Source organism: Benincasa hispida, chromosome 8, assembly GCF_009727055.1.
Source record: "Benincasa hispida cultivar B227 chromosome 8, ASM972705v1, whole genome shotgun sequence".
Taxonomy (NCBI): domain Eukaryota; kingdom Viridiplantae; phylum Streptophyta; class Magnoliopsida; order Cucurbitales; family Cucurbitaceae; genus Benincasa; species Benincasa hispida.
The window spans coordinates 62,443,749-62,462,780 of NC_052356.1; the positions used below are offsets into that span (position 1 = coordinate 62,443,749).

The 19,032-nt window shown below is 34.0% G+C and overlaps 1 long non-coding RNA gene across 1 annotated transcript; it reads right to left on the minus strand.

The window, feature by feature from the left end:
- Positions 1 to 3,633: 3,633 nt before the first annotated feature.
- LOC120082808 lies at positions 3,634 to 18,071 on the minus strand. Its single transcript, XR_005483288.1, has 3 exons — positions 17,990 to 18,071; positions 6,849 to 8,067; positions 3,634 to 6,487 (listed from the first exon to the last, which is right to left on the minus strand). It is a non-coding gene; the product is annotated as an uncharacterized LOC120082808 (long non-coding RNA).
- Between the last annotated feature and the right edge of the window lie 961 nt (positions 18,072 to 19,032).

Consider the following 19,032-nt stretch of genomic DNA (forward strand, 5'->3'; position numbering starts at 1 on the left):
TTTGTAATTTAGTGAGGAAGTTTGTGAAAGTTTGTATTTTAATTCTATTAGTTGGAACTTTGAACTTTGTTGATTATGGATTTATGTAAATATTTTTTTTTTCCGCGGACGAGGATGGAGTTTATTATTTAATTTTCCATCGCTATAAAATTCTCTATTTAGTTTTACGAGAAATCTGAGATTTCTCCGGAAGAATCCGAGGAGTTTGAGTTTCCGTTCAATTTATTTTAGAAAAACTGGATGAAATAAATTTTGAAGAAAAAAATTCAATTAAAAATCACGTAAATGACTACTTTATAAATTCTTTTTAAATAGTTAATTTCCTAATGAAAAATTCTTAAATCTTTTTAATGAAATAAAATAAAATTTCATATTAAGTTATAAGAAATTTGAGAATGGTTCCAACATATCAAATTATTCATATAATAATCATACACAAGAGTTTAAAGAGATCCAAACATATACATGTTTTTGTATGTATGCGTATGTATATAATTCTGTTAAAATAATAACAATAATAATATACAGACCGGAAAATTAATCGGGATGAAGAATGTATTCTCCTTCCTCATCTCTGTTTAGCTTTTGGAGACTTTTTTCCTACTTCCTCCCTCATTTCGTATGAACAAAAATTCTTCAACCCATTAGGGATGAGTCCCCTTGGATTACACTTGTGGAATAAAGTATATCTCTATTCCTTGGGTAGATTTAACAATACAAAGAAAATTTCTTAAACAAGAATTTCTATTACTCTAGTGGCATGTTTGGGAGATATTTTAAAAATATTGAAATCAATTTGTCAAAATTGTATTTATTTCTAACACATGGTTTTAATAATTTAGAGTAACTTTTGATTGTACAAAAAAAAAATTATATTTAAGAGTGTAAAACCAGACACTAAACTAATTTTCAGTGAATAAAAACATATTTTATAGTGATCTTAAATATGATTAGAATGATTTTAATAATTTCAAAATCACTATAAAACCATACAACCAAGGAGATGTTTGTACAAACATATTCATTCATCATTTTATGTAAAAGGGGTTTTTATACAATATCTTTGTGTACGCCTTGGTAACATACAATGTCGGGCCCTTTTTTTTTTTTTTTTTTTGTTTGAAATAGCATACTACAAAAACAATACCAAACGACCAAACTTCTCCATATCAGCCCAACAATTTGGTTTAGCCAACCCAGCTAATTTCATGAAAGAAAAGTAGTCACTGGCTTCATCTCCCTCTCACTTTCAATGCTGGTTTTGGCGACATAACACATGATTTTCATATTATTTTTCCCTACCACAACACAAACCAAACAAAACACATTGGATTTTTCTGCGATAAAGGACGCCACCACAATTCATTTGAGCTAGTATCATTGGGGTATGCCACTATCTCATGGTTCATATATAGCTTGTAAGTGCTCCGAGTAGAAAACAAATTCTTTTTCGAATAATGGCAACGCTAGGCATCAGGAACCAAAGTGCGACATATGGGTATAACAAGAATGATAAAAACGAGCCCAAAGAAAGAACTTCCAGGTCCAAAGAACCTTTTCTACTGAGCTGATTCAAAGATACTAAAGGGAAAAGCAGCTGCCGTGTGTGGTTTCTCTTGTGCCACGTTGTCCATAAAGGAAAAATAAGTGGTAGAATTTTTCTCTCTTTTCATTCTATTTTTCATTTCGACAGAAGAGTTACTAAAAGTTTTGGGCAAAATTCTCTCAACTGACCTTCCTTTTTTCTTCGTTCTTGCAGGTAAGCTGATGAAGATCTTGAGCTCAAGAACAAAGATTTCAGAAATGCATGACCTGAAAATCAAAGTAGAAGAGAAGATGACAAAAAGGAATATAGTGGTTCGATGATTAGCTCCACCTACGTCCACTTGAGAATAGATTTTCAAGCTTTCATTCAATGACTTCAAGATGATAGGGGATTCGAAAATAAAGCTCTGAAGTACATGAGGGCCTTTAGAAGGGATTCCAAAATAAAGGACACCTGACTCTGCTCGTCTATGACCACACCATTCATTTCGGCGACATTAAAATGGACCATCAGGTCAAGAACATGTTCTCTCATTGATTGCTCTCTTTCATGCGCACATTATAAATGTACATGAGGGCCTCGTGCCAGATCTGAGCGGGTGGTTGTCCAAACATCTCCTAGAATAACTCCATGATCTGACGTGCAGTCATCATGGACTCATGCTTCTTGATAAGAATGTCAAACAGACTTGCCAAGATGTAGACTTGGGCCTTGTCATTGGCCTTCGTCCAATGGTCATAAGTATCCTTTAACCTTTGAGATGCATTTTGAGTGGGAACTGGAGGACATTCCTTTGTCAAGATAAACCGTAGATCATCAACAACCAGAATCGTATTCAGGTTAGATTTCCATGTCGCATAGTTTTCACCAGTTAATTTCTCATTTTTAAGAAAAGATATGATTGTGGAAGACACGCTGAAACATATGAAAATCAATTGATCTTATTAGTTATCTTTTTCATAACGATACTTCAGAGGTTTAAAGCAATAGCCACCAAAGGGTGATCAGCTACTCCTCCCCTGAATTGAGACAATCTTAGCCAATCATTAATACCAGAATAACTCTTATTCCTATAGTTCTTAGCTAACGTTGTTTCGGTCAATGATTCATTAACTAACTTAATTCATCTCGTAAGTGTGACCCTCCCATTTTTGGATCCCAGAGGTACGCTTCAATAGGCTATCGAAGGGAAAGACAACTGTTGAAGATTAACCTAAGAAACCTCCATTGCTGGAGTTTGCATTGTTCCAATCCATATGATAAGGCCCTTCGAAGGTATGGTCGCTTTAGGAAAACATGTAAGTGGACCATAGGAATCTCACGGTGCAACCTAATGGTGGAGACCGTAGGATACATTGACACGTGTCCCTCTCCCACTTACTATGAAAACTTTCTCCATTTACCTTGTTATTGACTCATGCAAACACTTTTCGAAGGGATGCTATTGACGATATGCGCAAGCACACGCAATCGAAGTAATAAATCCTAAATAGGATATCGCCCTTAAGGACCTACGTGAGAAATTTTTTTCTAACTTAGCTATCACAATTCTTCGTCAATTTTATCCAGGCAACCAAAAGATGATTTTTATATATAACTACGAATAACAAAAATTCAGTCACACATAAGAACAATTCATAGCAAAACAATTCCAAGGTGTTGTTTCATTTAGGGAATACAATGAATATGAATTTCAATTGATTGAAATTGATAAATTGAGGCTAGAAGTTCTAAAATCAGGAAATCCTCTCTCAGGCTCAAAACATCCTAATAACTACCCATCAACCCGAATCTCTTCTATCGCTTGAATAGTTACAAAATTAAATCCCTTCAATTGCACCTTTTATTATTATAGATTTACTCTCATGCAATTTCAAATAACAATCTAAATTATTGGGTCCAACAAATCGAATTCTCTCTCAAGACATCTAATTAACTTAAGTTCATTCAATTAATGGTAGTTTATCAAAAGCATTAAGCACTAACAATTTAGAAATTTATGCAAAATCAATCAATTGTAAATTTAAATATTCAAAGTAACATCCCTAAAATCCAGAAACACACTAGAATAAAAGAGTTTAGCCACTCATGATTCTGATAACAGTATCAACAAACAAACAATCATTATGGCAAAAAATAAATTAACAAAGAAGAACGATCTCCTCTCAATAGGTTCGAATCCCAATCACAATCTTCTTGACTCCCGCCACGAATACTGGATTTTTCTTCAACAAAACTGCACGATCACGATCAGTCTTCCTATCACAATCAATCCAAAAACGCTCTTAGATCAACTCTCAATTGAAATCTCAAGTCTTCAACCAAAAACGATCAGAATTGCTCTGTCTTGGCTCTTGTACGGACTATAATTTAGGTAAAATCTGTCAAAATCGACTCACTTTTTTCTCCTCTTCTTCTTTTCCTCTACAGACCTAGCAGCGCAACGCTGTTATTTATAATATGCTCACAGTGTTGAAACGGTGCAAACCTACGTTGCAATGTTGGTGCCATGCCAGCTGTGCGTCAAAGTCGTAACATTGTAGCGTCGCAATACTGCCCTGTTTCCAATTGGTCTCGGGTCTATAACATCAGGGAGCATCATTGCAATGTTCTTCCAACACTGGCTCCCCCAAATTTCCTTCCAAATTTGCCTCTTTTCTTGATCTTGGGTCCTTGGTTTCTTCCTAATTCCATAGCCAACCAGTAATTGCTCCAAGTTGGAGTTTTGCCCTAGGTTTTTTATGATTTTTGCACAAATTTCTCCTGATGCTTAGTTGCCTGAAATTACTCAATAAACCACGGCAAACTAAACAAAACTAGCAATATTAGTTCTAAATTTGAAGGTAATAAAAGAACTTTTTAGATACGTTTTATCATCTCAAACTTAAAACTTTGCTAGTCCCGAGCAAAGAAAAGAAAGAAACACAAAGTAGGAGAAATAATGAATACTGAAATGAAAAAGGTTCAAGGCATGCATTCTCTTATTCCGATTTCATCAGCTTCTCAACATCTACAACACTCATCCACAGAAAAATTCAGACACATCCTAAACGTTGAGAGTTTCTAAAGCCAAAACTTTTTAGCCTTTGTGTGTGTTTGACTCCTCATTTAATTCAAAACTCAATAACTGACTTAAGATTTAATTAAACTTGATCCGGTTTTCCCCTAATCTAGCTCAAGCAGCAATCATCAAGCATCACCACACTCAATGAAACTTGCATCATTTTACCTAGGGACACTAGCTTTCACACATCCACTATAGGGAATCATACCTAATCAATTTTCAAGTGTCCTAACTGATCACAGCAAAGGCAGCTCTTTTTACCCCATCCATGCATACACATTATAAGTTTACAATAATAAAAAGATATTTCTTTTAAGTGCATGAGTGCACACTCTATATACTTTTCTTTATTCAATGGCAATAATAATATTCTTTTCTTTCCTCTTACTCTAACATTACAACCCATCATGCAAGACACTCTCTAACTAGTGGAGCCTTTTGAGGTGATAACCAAATTGACTTAAATTAATGCTTTGTTCAGTTAGAGGTTCTAAATTAAAGTGGTTCGTGCTCAAAATAACAGAGGATACAAAGAGGGATTCAGAGCAAAGAACACTCAAGACAAGACTTTGTTATCCAATTTCTACTTCAAAGCATGACATACATCATGAGTGACTCATCAACCATCATAGTAAAAGAAAACAACCAAAAAACACAATTCAATCATTCTCAGCATTCTTCCTAACCAAACTCAAATCTTTTTCAAAATTTTCAAAATTTTTCAATTTTTCCTCAAAATCAACAATAACATGCATAAAACAATCAAATCAAAACAGCATGCATAAAAGCACAAGATTCAAGCATAAATTACACCCCCACCCCAAACTGAAAAAGATGCATTGTCCCTAATGCATAACATCTAAAACAATCACACAACAGATGAGTGATATAAGCCTGGGTAATGAGTAGGGATTCACGAATCTGTATGGCGAGCTGATGCTTGAAATCACTTGAGCATCATCTCCAACCTGAGGATCAAAAGAAAATAAACATGAGGTGGCTCTTTATCCTTAAAAAATAAAATATTCAAATAAAAAATGAAATAAAACTGAAACACTTAGGTTGTTTCCCAAGAAGCGCTTAGCTTAATGTCTTTAGCTAAACCAGGTCTCTAATTTAGACAACTTTCAAGGTTGCTTCATCATTCCATGCACAACAACATCTGAAATATATAATTTTCTCCCGCACTAACATTCACATAAAAAAGTAGTCGAAGAACAGTTATCAGAAAAAGCATAATCTTCTCTTCCTTTGTCCACCAGTTCAATATCTCCCTTATGAATATAATCGAGAAAATTTACTGTACCTTCCTTTGGAGATTGTTCAGGAGAACTTACCTTTTCCTTGTCCTTTCCTTTACTAAGAGATTGTTCAGAATGTTTACCATCTACTTCGTTGATTTCTTGGCACAAACTTACAGGCTGATTGGGTTTGAAAGAATAAAAGATGTTGAATTTACCTCTTCATCGTTCACCCGAAGTGTAAGCTTACCATCATAAACATCAATCAAAGCTCTGTGTGTGGCTAGGAATGACCATCCAAGGATGATAGGAATTTTAGCATCTTCTTCCGTGTCTAGACCACAAAATATTCTCGTCTCGGCTGTACCTCTCCTATGTCTAGTTTCCTATTCAAAGATAAAGGCATCAGATTAATTGAGGCTCCTAAATCACATAAAGCTTTCTTTATCGTCAGATTCCTTATAGTGCAGGGAATTGTAAAACTCTCAGGATCCTTCAATTTTTGCGGTAGCTTCTTTTGCAATATAGCATTGCATTCCTTATTTAAGCTAACCATCTTATACTTTTCAAACTTCTTCTTTGAAGACAACATTTCCTTCATGAACTTCACATAGTTTGGCATTTGTTCCAATGCATCTGCAAAAGGAGTATTTATGTGAAGCTTCTTAAAAATATAAAAAAGTTTAATAAACTGATCATTCAATTTCTTTTTCTGAAAGCGCTAAGGATAGGGGATTTTATTCAATAAATTAGGTGAAGGTTCAAAATTACTCCATGATTTGGATGATACAGGAACATCACCCTTTTTTTCTTGATTCACATTACCAGCTAAAAGACTCAATACCACCCATTCCTTTGTTTGATCTATCAGTGTATGCACAATATTTTTCCCACTTCTCAAGGTTATTGCTTTGCACTCTTCCCTTGGATTTTTCTCTGTACAGCTAGGGAAAACTCCTTTTTTCATAATATTCAATGAAGCAACGATTTAGCTAACCTGAACCTCAAGGTTCTAGATAGCCTTCCCATGACTCGTTATTGTGCTCTCCAAGAAATTGGTTCTACTCCTTGACTCCTTTATGAAATCTCCAAGCAAAGCCTCCACAGATGGTTTCTTTTTTAAAAAACCTGGAGGTTCCTGCAAAGCATTCTTATTGTTAGCATATGAAAAATTCTCATGATTGTGCAAACCTAGGTGATAATGAGTGGGTTGGTTCATCTGATAAGATTCGGATGGGCTCCTTAAAATTGGTTCGCTTGGCATACATAATTTGCCTGCTTTGGGTTAGGTACCTCCCATGATGTAAGTGCATTACAAGCTACCATCGATGCAATCAATGGTTGAGTACCTATGGATGAAAGATTAATGGCACTAGTCAAAGTAGCCATCTGCGCCTTTAAAGAATTTACCTCGTCTAGTTCATAAATTCTAGCCACTCTAGATGAAGATTGTTTTGAGGGCCAATTGTAGCTCGTGGTAGCCATATCCTCCAATAATGTCTAAGCAACATTAGCAGTCTTTCGAAAATTGAGTCTCCTACAGCAACATCCAAGATGGATTTCGTTGTACTAGTAAACCCATTGTAGAACAACTGGATTTGTGACCAGTCAGGGTATCCATGTTGGGGGGCACATCTGCAGCAACTTCTTATAGTGCTCCCATGCCTTGAATAACTGTCCATCCTCTCTTTGTCTGAATGTATCAATTTCTATTCTCAGTCTGCTTATTTTCGCAGGAAGGAAGAATTTTTTCAGAAAGGCTTGGGCCAACTCATCCCATGTTGTTATGCTTCCTGTTGCAAGTGACTCCAACCAATCCTTAGCCTTGTCCTACACAGGAAAAGGAAACAATCTCAGTCTAATGGCATCAGAAAAGATTCCATTTATTTTTACTGTCCCGCTAATTTCCAGGAAAGTGCGGATATGCTTATGTGGATATTCATGTGGAGTTCCTCTAGATGCAAGGTCCCATGCTATATGAATTAAACTCGGTTTTATCTTAAAATTATTGGCATTAATTGGGGCTTCAGTAATGCGCGTCTGGGTTGTCGGGATAACTGGTTAAAAATAATCTCTGATGGTTTAACAACATCCCTTGGTCTCCCGTGGCGTCAAACTCAACTTTTCTGTTCCTTCTTGCTCTCCTCAAAGTCCGTTAAAGTTCTAGGTCACAACGAACGAATTCAGCCTGTTGACTTCTTCACATACACAGATTTCTATCACAATTACAAAAAACAAAATAACCAAATTAAGATCAACTTAGTCTTTAGCAATATTAAGCTTGGAAAAAAAATTTCATGTCAATCCCCAGCAACAACGTAAAAAACTCGACGATATGCGCAAACACACACAATTGAAATAATAAATCCCAAACAGGGATCGTCCACAGGGATCGGTGTGAGCAAAATTTTCCTAACTTAGCTATCACAATTCTTCATCTATTTTACCCAAGCAACCAAAAGATGATTTTTATCTATAACTATGGATAACAAAAATTCAGTCACACACAAGAACAATTTAGAGCAAAACAATTCTAGTGTGTTGTTTCATTTAGAGAATACAATGAATATGACATGCAATTGATTGAAATTGATAAATTGAGGCAAGAAGTTCTTAAATAAGGAAATCCTCTCTCGAGCTCAAACCATCCTAATAGCTACCCATTGACCCGAATCTTTTCTATCGTTTGAATAGTTATAGCATTAAGACTTTTCAATCGCACCCCTTATTATTCTAAATTCACTCTCATGCAATTTCGAATAACAATCTAAATTATTGGGTCCAACGAATTAAATTCTCTCTCGAGATATCTAAATAACTTAAGTTCATTCAATTAATGGCCAGTTAATCAAAAGCATTAAGCACTAACAATTTAGAAATTTATGCAAAATCAATCAATTATAAATTCAAATACTCAAAGTAACATCCCTAAAATCCACAAATACCCTAGAATAAAAGAGTTTAGCTATGCATGATTCCGATAACAATATTCAACAAACAAACAATCATTATGGCGGAAAATAAATTAACAAAAAAGAATGATCTCCCTCAATAGGTTCGAATCCTAATCACGATCTTCTTGACTCTTGCCATAAATGCCAGATTGTTCTTCAACAAAACTGCACGATGACGATCAATCTTCCTGTCATGATCAATCCAGAAACGCTCTCAGATTAACTCTTAATCAAAATCTTAAGTCTTCAACCAAAAACGATCAGAATTGCTCTGTTTCGGCTCTTGTACAGACTAGAATTTAGGTAAAATCTATCAAACTCGGCTCATTTTTCTCCTCCTCTACAGACCTTGCGGTGCAACGCTATTATTTATAATTTGCTCGTAGCGTTACAACGCTAGCATCATGCTAGTCGTGCGTCAAAGTCGTAATGTTGCAACTTTACAAGTAGCGTTGTGACGTTGCCCTGTTTCCAATTGATCTCTAGTCTACAGCGTCAGGGAGCAGCGTTGCAACGTTCTTCCAACGCTAGCTCTTCCAAATTTCCTTCCAATTTTTTTTTCTTGATCTTGAGTCCTTGGTTTCATTCTAATTCCACAGCCAACCGGTAATTGCTCAAAATTGGAGTTTTGCCCAGGTTTTTTTTATCATTTTTGCACAAATTTCTCCTGATGCTTAGTTTTCTGAAATTACTCAATAAACCATGTCAAACTAAACAAAACTAGCAATATTAGTTCTGAATTTGAAGGTAATAAAAGAACTTTTTATATGCTTTTCAGTCGCACCCAGGGCGACACGAAGCCAAGCATGAATATCACGGTTTGAACTCTTGGGGACATGAAAGCTGAAATTTGATATATCGTATATACCAACTTCCTTCCAAAGTATTCTAGTATTTTATTATATTTAGTTAAAACCCCAAATAATGAATTTTTCTAGGTCTTTTAAATTTGCTTAATATAACATTTATATTGAATAATTTAACAATACTTGATTTCATTTGTTAAACATTTTTAATAAAATCAATAATTTGTTGCATGCTTATAAAATATTTTCCCAATTCACCTTCTAGATCGATTTCCCAGGTGGAGGTATTTCATTTCTGTCAGCTTAAATACCCTCTCCTCGACAGAACATTCCTTAGACAAAGGTCCCTTATGAGTAATTATTTTATAAATTTAATCTTTTATTGAAATTCATTTTAATCCTATTAAAACAAATTAAAAAGATTAACCTATTCCTAATCCCATTAGAAATAACATAAGCCAATTTTAAACAATCTAAAATAATTTGGACCTATGTTTGCATGCAATCTAGATTCTAGATTTTAGTCAATCTCTTTAATACTATAACTCTTTATAAATTAATGAATTATTAAATCTATAAACACATCAAGCATTCACATGCATCATTCCACTATTTAGTAGAAAAAATTTAATATATAGTATGATGCATGGATATGCTTAGGTTAATCAAACATCACTAACATAACTCTTATATTATGATGCATGGGCATGCTAATTTAATCATGCATCTATAAAGTATGCTTGTTTGTATTTAATCATGATGCATGTACATGTTTATCTTAATATGGACAATTTTTGAATCTATATATGTAATAAGAATTAAAAAATTAAATAATTTAAAACATACACCCAATGCATAATTGAATTAAACAGCAGAAATTGGATCAATTTTGTCACCCTAAAAAATTAATTGATTAAATTAATATTAATTTGCATCATAATTAAATAACTACTTATACATTTAATTATCATATACATCCCATATATATGTGCAAAACCCCTCTATTAATTGATTCTTTGTGAATATAATTCACTTGAAGTAATTAATTTGAATCATATTCAAATATTGCTCTCCAATTTAATTATAGATCATATGAATAATTAATAATATATTAATTTCATTAATATATAGTTTCCTCAAATTAATTTGAACAATTCAAATTATCCCTTTTAAGTATCCTTTAGTGAGCTAACAAGGGACCTGGTGGACCTGTAGATCAGAAGCTCTAACAATATAAGATTAATTGACTAAACTCATTAACCAAGTTAATTCATATTCGTTAATGGTGGATACACTCCACTAAAGACCCACAACTGCACTCTTAAGTACCAGTGCTCCTCTAATGAACAACTTGTTTATGGTCCAACCAATAAATAGAAACCCGTCTTGGGCCAATAGAAGGTAGGGTCCTTTGTTCAAATCCTGAGACACCACTTAAGGGATTACTCATCTACTTACCCTTAAGGCGGGAAGGAGTGAATTCCATCTTGTTTTATTATGTTCCTAGCTCTCCACTCAGTCTTGTTCCCAAAATGGCATGCTTATTGGGTCGCCGATCTGGCCACCCTAACCCATACAAATCAAAGGACAATCCCTTGTGAACAGAAGTTTAAAATATACTCAGGATTAAGACTAAGTTTCCTAGGTCATCCCAATGAAATAGGAATCTAACTAGTCAACGTTGTTACATCTAGTAGTTACTATTTCACGGTCCAGTCTTATGCAAATTCATTGCATAGGATAACCCCACTCGCGCGTCACCTACATGAACATGTTGGATCATTACGTTTGTATCAAATACAAAGTGGGTCTTATCCATAGCGTTACCAAGATAAGATACCCAGCTTTATCTTTATACTATAGATTCTTTAGGTTGTATCTTTAACATTTATCCCTGTATTTCTCCACATACGGTTCAAGACTCATAATACAACCTTGGATGTTAGTTTATTGGGTTTAAGGTTATTAAGACAAAATAGACAACAATATAAACAATAACATTTATTAATTTAACATCCATAACTCTTTATTGATGACGGTAAATTAATAACATTTATTATCTTTGAATTTTAAGGCATAAAACCTAACAAGCCTTCCAAGTTTTGAAAATAGAAAAATCTTCAGATTTATGTTTGAGAAAATAAGTCCATACCTTCCTGCTTGAGCCATTAATAAAGGTCACATAATATTTGGAACCACCAAGAGAAGATACTTCAGAAGGCCCCCACACATCTATGTGAACTAACTCCAACTTTATTCATTTTCACGTTGCTCCCATCTTTGAGAAACTGACACGCTTCTGTTTCCCAAATACACAACTTTCATATAACTTTTGTTCAATTGCCTTCAATCCTTGTAACTTCCCTTTAAAATGAAGAATTTTCATACCTTTGACACTCATATGTCCTAGTCTATTGTGCCATAAATCAGTCAGACTCGAACTATCAATAACGACCACCATATTCTTGGCACTGTTGTTGACATAAATAGTCCCTAACTTTCTTCCTCGAGTGATTACTGTAGCACCTTTTGTAACCTTTCAGTTTTCTTTGCCAAAGAACCCATCGCATCCTTCACTGTCTAACTGCCCAATGGAAATCAAGTGTTTTATCCTATTTCGAATGTGACATACCTTGCAAATTTTCCAAGCTGAACGATTTGCCAATTTTATATTCATGTCATTGATCCCAATAATGTCCAAAGGTTCTCCATTAGCAAGATACACCTTTCCATGATTTCCTGCAACATATTTTCTAGAATGTCATGTTGACTAGTAGTATGAAATGACGCACTTGAATCCAATACCCATGTATCATGAGTGCAATCAACTGCCAAAGTCAGAGCATCTTGAATTTCATTTGTAGTAATATTTTCACCAGCTTCATTCTCCTCAGTCCGCTTTAGATCTTTACAGTTCTTTTTCAAGTGTCAGTCTTACCACAATTCTAACACAGTTTACCATAATTCTAACACTCAAACTTGCTGTTTCTAGATTGGCCTTTAATATTTTTTAATTTGCCTCTGTTGTCACCACTTTTGTTGTTACTCATTCCTCTATCCACATTCAATGTTGAACTAGAAGTATAAGCAACACTTCCATCCTTTCTGCGAATCTCTTCTACGAGTCTCTAACCTATGAAAACTGCAATTTCTCTTTACCACATGAATTAGGAAGTGCGGCTTTCATAGTTTCCCAACTATCAGGCAACGATCTCAACAACAATATTGCATTTACTTCATCAGAAAATTCTAATTCAACAGCAGCTAATTTGTTTATCAACAAATCAAATTCATTTAAATGGGCAGTGACAAATGTACCTTAAGCCATTTTCAAATTAAAGACTTTGGTTACGAGATATACCTTGTTGTTTATTGAAAGCTTTTCATACATGTTCAACAGAGTTGTCATCAATCCTACCGTGGTTGTCTCCATTGCTATACTGCTTTGCACATTTTCTTATCAAAGCCAAGCGAACAATACTGAACACCTTTCTGTCCAACTTCTTCCATTTAGCTTCTCCCATGTTATCAACTTTTCCTTCCAATGGCAAATCAAATTCCTTTGAATACAAGTAATTTAATATCTGACACTTCCAGAAGAAAAATCCGATCCATTAAAACTAACCAATTTTTCATCTCTTTCTGACTTCATTCTACAATTCAATCAACTCTGATGCCACTTGATTGGAATAATAATATATCAATCTAAATTAATCAATCAAATTCATACAATATAAAGTATCTTGTTAGACATATTTAAATAATAATATGTTTAATTAAAGTATGGGCTATGTATGTGGATTAATAATTTATCACATTGGGTTATTTTATTAAATTGGGCCCTATTATGTGATCTAATTAATTAAGGCCCTAGATTCCTAATTGAGTATGAACTTAATGGGTAGAAGCTCATTCCTAGTTAATTAGGGTTTAATGGGAACCCTAATTGAACTAATATATAAAGAGACCTTAGGCTATGGTCCCCAACATACCAAAGCAATAAGCACTCAGTCTTTCTTGAATCCCATCTAGAGAGATCCCACTTAGGGCATTTGGAGTTTTTGGTTGAGGAAGATAATAGCCGCAACTTTAGAATCATCATAAATCTTTCAATGGATCCGGTATGTATATATTCTGACAATTTGACATGAATGATTCTAGAGTTTATCTTTCAATATTAGATATAGAGTATTTATGCTAACAAGTGGTATCAGAGCTTGAATTTCAGTGTTGGATGATTGTTTAAATTTTTTTCCATTGTTTTTTTTTTTTTTTTTTTTTTTTTTTTTTTTTTTTTTTTTTATAATTTTGGTTGCAGTAAAGAACTTATAGAATCTTATAATTCTTTAAATCTTGGTTTTCATCGGCGGGAATAAAGTATTTTTGGTTTAAAGAATTCAAAGATTTAAAGTATTTTTGGTTTTGTCGGCAGTGCGTGCGTGGATTTCACAACAATTGTCGCCTGCCAATAGCTTTTTTTAATTCAAGGAATTTGGTGGTCTGAAAGTTTTTTTTAATTAAATTGTTCTTGCCGATTTCAGAAGTCCAAGTGATTTCTTGTTTCCTCAGTACAACTCAATGTTATAACTATTTTGCTTTCAGTATGGTTTTGGTGACTACTACTTGATCTGAAGCTAAAATTATGAATTTGCATTTAATAATTAGTTTGATTTAATGCATCCACTTGCAATTTAATGGGTATCTGAATAGTCATTTGTAGATCTAATTTAAATTAGCATATTGATGATTTAAGGTTAAATTTGATTAATCATGTTATGGATTCAAGAATAATTGATCATGTTGTGGATTAAGTTTAAATATGATTGATAATATTTGACGATATTCACATGTTTGTGTTACTTTAGTTATATTATGTGTATGCAATTATTGAGTGAATATTAGTAAAGACTATTTGATGTCTTCCTCTTTTATTTTTGTACGATAATATTATTATATTATTGTGTCTTATATTTTAGATTGAGTTGGTCAAAATAATATGTTACCAAAGTAGCTCTATTATCTAGATTAATTTAATTCTAAAATATAAGATGTGCATATTCATAAATTTATGCGGATAATTATGGGCCCAAAGGAAGATAATTATTTGGCCAAATTGTGGGTATGCATGTGGCAATAGTATGTGACAATTATAAGGATTGCTCATGTGAAAAAATAGTCGGTCCAAAGAAAGACTATTTTTTACAGAGTTAATTGTTAGTATTTGATCACTACGTTGAGAGTACCATTTACAGTTGGTGTTTTTGCCCAGAGGCTGGACATCAATGTTGTGTTAGGTATCTTGTTAAAGGGGCCTACCATATATGTGAAATTATTTTGTTATATTTTAATTGTGAGCATATATTTTGTTGTTTATTGTTTCAGTTGGTCTTACTCAAATATTTGGACATCTGAGTTCAATCCCTAAGTTGAATGGATCGAACTTCAAGATTTGGAAGGAAAGCTTAGAGATACTTCTCGGATATATGGATTTGGACCTTGCATTAAGGACCGATAAACCTACTTCTACTGAGGACCAGCCAAATATGGCTAATATAGAGAAGTGGGAACGGTTAAATTGCATGTGTCTGATGATCATTAGGCACTCCATTCCGGAATCTTTTTGGGGCTCTATCACAGAAAGTGAAAATGCCAATAAGTTTCTTGCTCAAATTGAGAAATATTTTGCTAAAAATGAGAAAGGGGAAGTAAATAGTCTTTTGACTTCTTTAACTTCTATGAGGTATAAGGGCAATGGAAACATAAGGGAGTACATTATGGAAATGTCCAATCTCGCAGATAGATTAAAGGCACTTGATATCGAGATAAATGAAAATTTACTCGTGCATCTGGTACTTATCTCTCTTCCTGCACAATTCACTCAGTTTAATATAAGCGATAATACTCAGAAGGATAAATGGAGTGTTAATGAGCTTATCTCACAATGTGTGCAAGAAGAAGATAGGATTAAGAGAGAAAGGACAGAAAGTACTCATTTGGCAACATGCTCTCGTGATAAGAAGAAAAGGAAAATTGTGGATGCTGCAGAAGGGAAATCTCAACAGAATAAAAACAAGAAACAAGCTACTGAAAATCCTTGTTTTTTCTNGTGTTATATGTCGATGACATACTCATAGCTAGTAATGATGTAGGTTTATTGCATGACACTAAGAGATTTCTCAAAAGAAATTTTGAGATGAAGGATCTTGGTGATGCTTCTTTTGTATTAGGAATTGAAATATTGCGAGATCGTTCTCAAGGTATTTTGAGATCGTCACAAAAGAACTACAATGAAAAGATCTTGAGTAGATTTGGCATGAAAGATTGTGCGCTAGGAGATACCCCGATCGCTAAAGGTGATAAATTTCATTTAGGTCAATGTCCCAAGACCACACTCGAGACTAAGGAGATGCAGAAAGTTCCCTACGCATCGGCCATTGGAAGTCTAATGTATGCCTAAGTATGTACGCGTCCAGATATTGCGTTTATAGTTAGAGTGTTAGGTAGATATTTGAGTAACCCGGGGATGGATCATTGGAAAGCAGCCAAACGGGTTATGAGGTATTTACAGAGAACAAAAGATTATATGCTCTCTTATCAGAGATCAGAAGTTTTGGAGATCATTGGGTATTTTGATTCTAATTATGTTGGATGTCAAGAAACTTTGTGATCCACTTCAGGTTATATCTTCATATTGGAGTTGTATCCTGGAAAAGTGTTAAACAAACACTTATGGCTTCTTCTACCATGGCTGCGGAGTTTATAGCATGTTATGAGGCATCCAATCATAGAATATGGTTGTGAAATTTTGTCATTGGGCTGCGGATAGTGGTTGGCATAGAAAGACCACTAAAATTATTTTGTGACAATAAGTCGGCTGTGATGTATTCCAACAACAACAGAAGAAATACGAAGTCAAAGCATGTAGACGTGAAGTTTCTGGTTGTTAAAGAAAGAGTTCAGAATGGTCAAATTTTGATAGAACACATAGGAACAAACTCTATGATAGCAGATCTATTGACTAAAGGTTTACCACCTAAAGTTTTTCATGAGCATGTTGCTCACATGGGTGTTAGTCACTTTTCTGATTCCATGGTTTAGTGGGAGTTTGTTATTGAGGATGTTCTTTGACCTTATTTTGTTTATTTTCTATATAGAATAAAGTTGATGGTTTATATTTTATTATCTGAACTTGTTTATCATGCATGCAGTTTAGCATAAAGTTTTTTTTAGAATGATCTCATTAAGGAATTTGGACCATTTGGAAACATGCATGATCTAGATCACTTTGCATGTAGTTTCCATGCTATCCATCCATACTTGATCTATGTCATTGAATGTATTGGAATTGGTGATCAAGGAAGGTTTAGTTACAAGGGTAGTGACGAAAGCCGCCTTGATTCTGTGCTAATACAAGAGATGGACTAGATTGAACTAAAAGGGAATTTTATTATTGAAATAACCTATTTATGCGCGCTTAAGGTTTATGTGATTTAATTATATTAGGTACATAGACATAGCCCAAGTGGGAGTTTGTTAGACATATTTAAATAATAATATGTTTAATTAAAGTATGGCTATGTATGTGGATTAATAATTTATCACATTGGTTATTTTATTAGATTGTGCCCTATTATGTGATCTAATTAATTAAGGCCCTAGATTCCTAACTGAGTATGGACTTAATGGTAGAAGCCCATTCCTAGTTAATTAGGGTTTAATGGGAACTCTAATTGAACTAGTATATAAAGAGACCTTAGGCTATGGTCCCCAACATACCAAAGCAATAAGTACTCAGTCTTTCTTGAATCTCATCTAGAGAGAGATCCCACTTAGGGCATTTGGAGCTTTGGTTGAGGAAGATAATAGCCGCCACTTTAGAGTCATCATAAATCTTTCAATGGAATCCGGTATGTACATATTCTTGAAAATTTGACATGAATGATTTTAGGGTTTATCTATTCAATATACATATAGAGTATTTATGCTAACATATCTAACAATCCCAGATCAAAGTTCCAAATTATCCGGAATAAACAATTTATAGTTCGATAGCTTAAAAGAATAGATAAACCAACCTAAACTTTCAAGTAACAAGAATGATAATGAATAAGTTTAAGGTAAGAGAGATGACGCCCGGTTTATGCTGGTTCACCCAGTGTAGGCTATATCCAGTTCTCTTCTATCGATGCAGGTTCCACTAAAATAATTAGAGAGAATGGTACAAAAGTTTACAACGCTCAAGAAGGATTTCTCTCACTTTTCTTTCAAGAGAATTGCTCACAAATCACTCTTACAAAGCTATAAAAACTCTCAAATAAAAGAAACACACTGTAAACAACACAAAGGAAGGAAAAAAAAAAAAAAAAAAAGAAACTCACTCTACGGTTTTTCCTTTCATCTTCAATGAGATGCACAGACCTATGAAAATTTCTTTTTTTTTCAAAAGAAAATGAAGCTCTCGGCCACACACATAATTTCCTTCCAATGTTTTCTTTTTATAGAAAAAATCCATCACCAAAAAATGATTACCCACGTCCAGGTTAACCAATAAGAAACTTCCTTAAGGATTAAGTATGAAACAAATGGGCCTTATGGGTTGGGCTCCAATTTTCTTAACACAAGAAATACAAAAATACTCATATAAGTTCTCACAATCTGCTCCCTCTCGAAAAGTACTATCTGATTAGAAAAAAATGAAAATAAGCTTGCACTTATTCTTTATACTGTGGTATTTAGTGCAGATAGTTGAAGAACAAAAAATAGTTTGTAACAACTTGTTAAATAGTTTCTGTTTGTTTGAATAGGAGCTAGAAGAACAGAGAGCTGAAGATAGAGCTGGAATTTCACACTAGAGCAGAATGTTTTTGGTTCACCTACTTCAACAAATCGCCCTTTTGAAGCAGAAACTTCCTTGAAGATCTAAAGCTTCTGGTAACTATTTTCTTCCATTTAAATCTACTATTTTAAGTAGATTTAAATAGTAATCAAATTTAGGTCTTAGTAAGACATTGGTTAAGAAATCGGCTGCATTGTCTTTTGTTTTAACTTTTTGTTTTTGATTGTTCCCTTCTCTATGATATCTTTGACAAAGAATAGCTTTACATCAATGTGTTTGTTCTGTCATGGTATTGTTGATTTTTAGTCAAGTGGATTGCACTCTGGTTATCATGTAATTGATGAGATTCGAATCCTGAGCGAAAGTGTGTGAATGCCTTTCATCCTGCTAATCGATTTTTACATAAACAAAATCAGTGTACTAAAATAGAATATGTGTAGAATAAACATGTGAAATAGCATGCTTTAAGAAAGGAAAGAACCATTCTCATCTTTATAGATTCCCAAGCTCCTAGAAGGATCCTCTCAATGTTTCAACGAATGACTCCTCCAACGATCTTGAACACGAATGTCTCCTCGAACAATA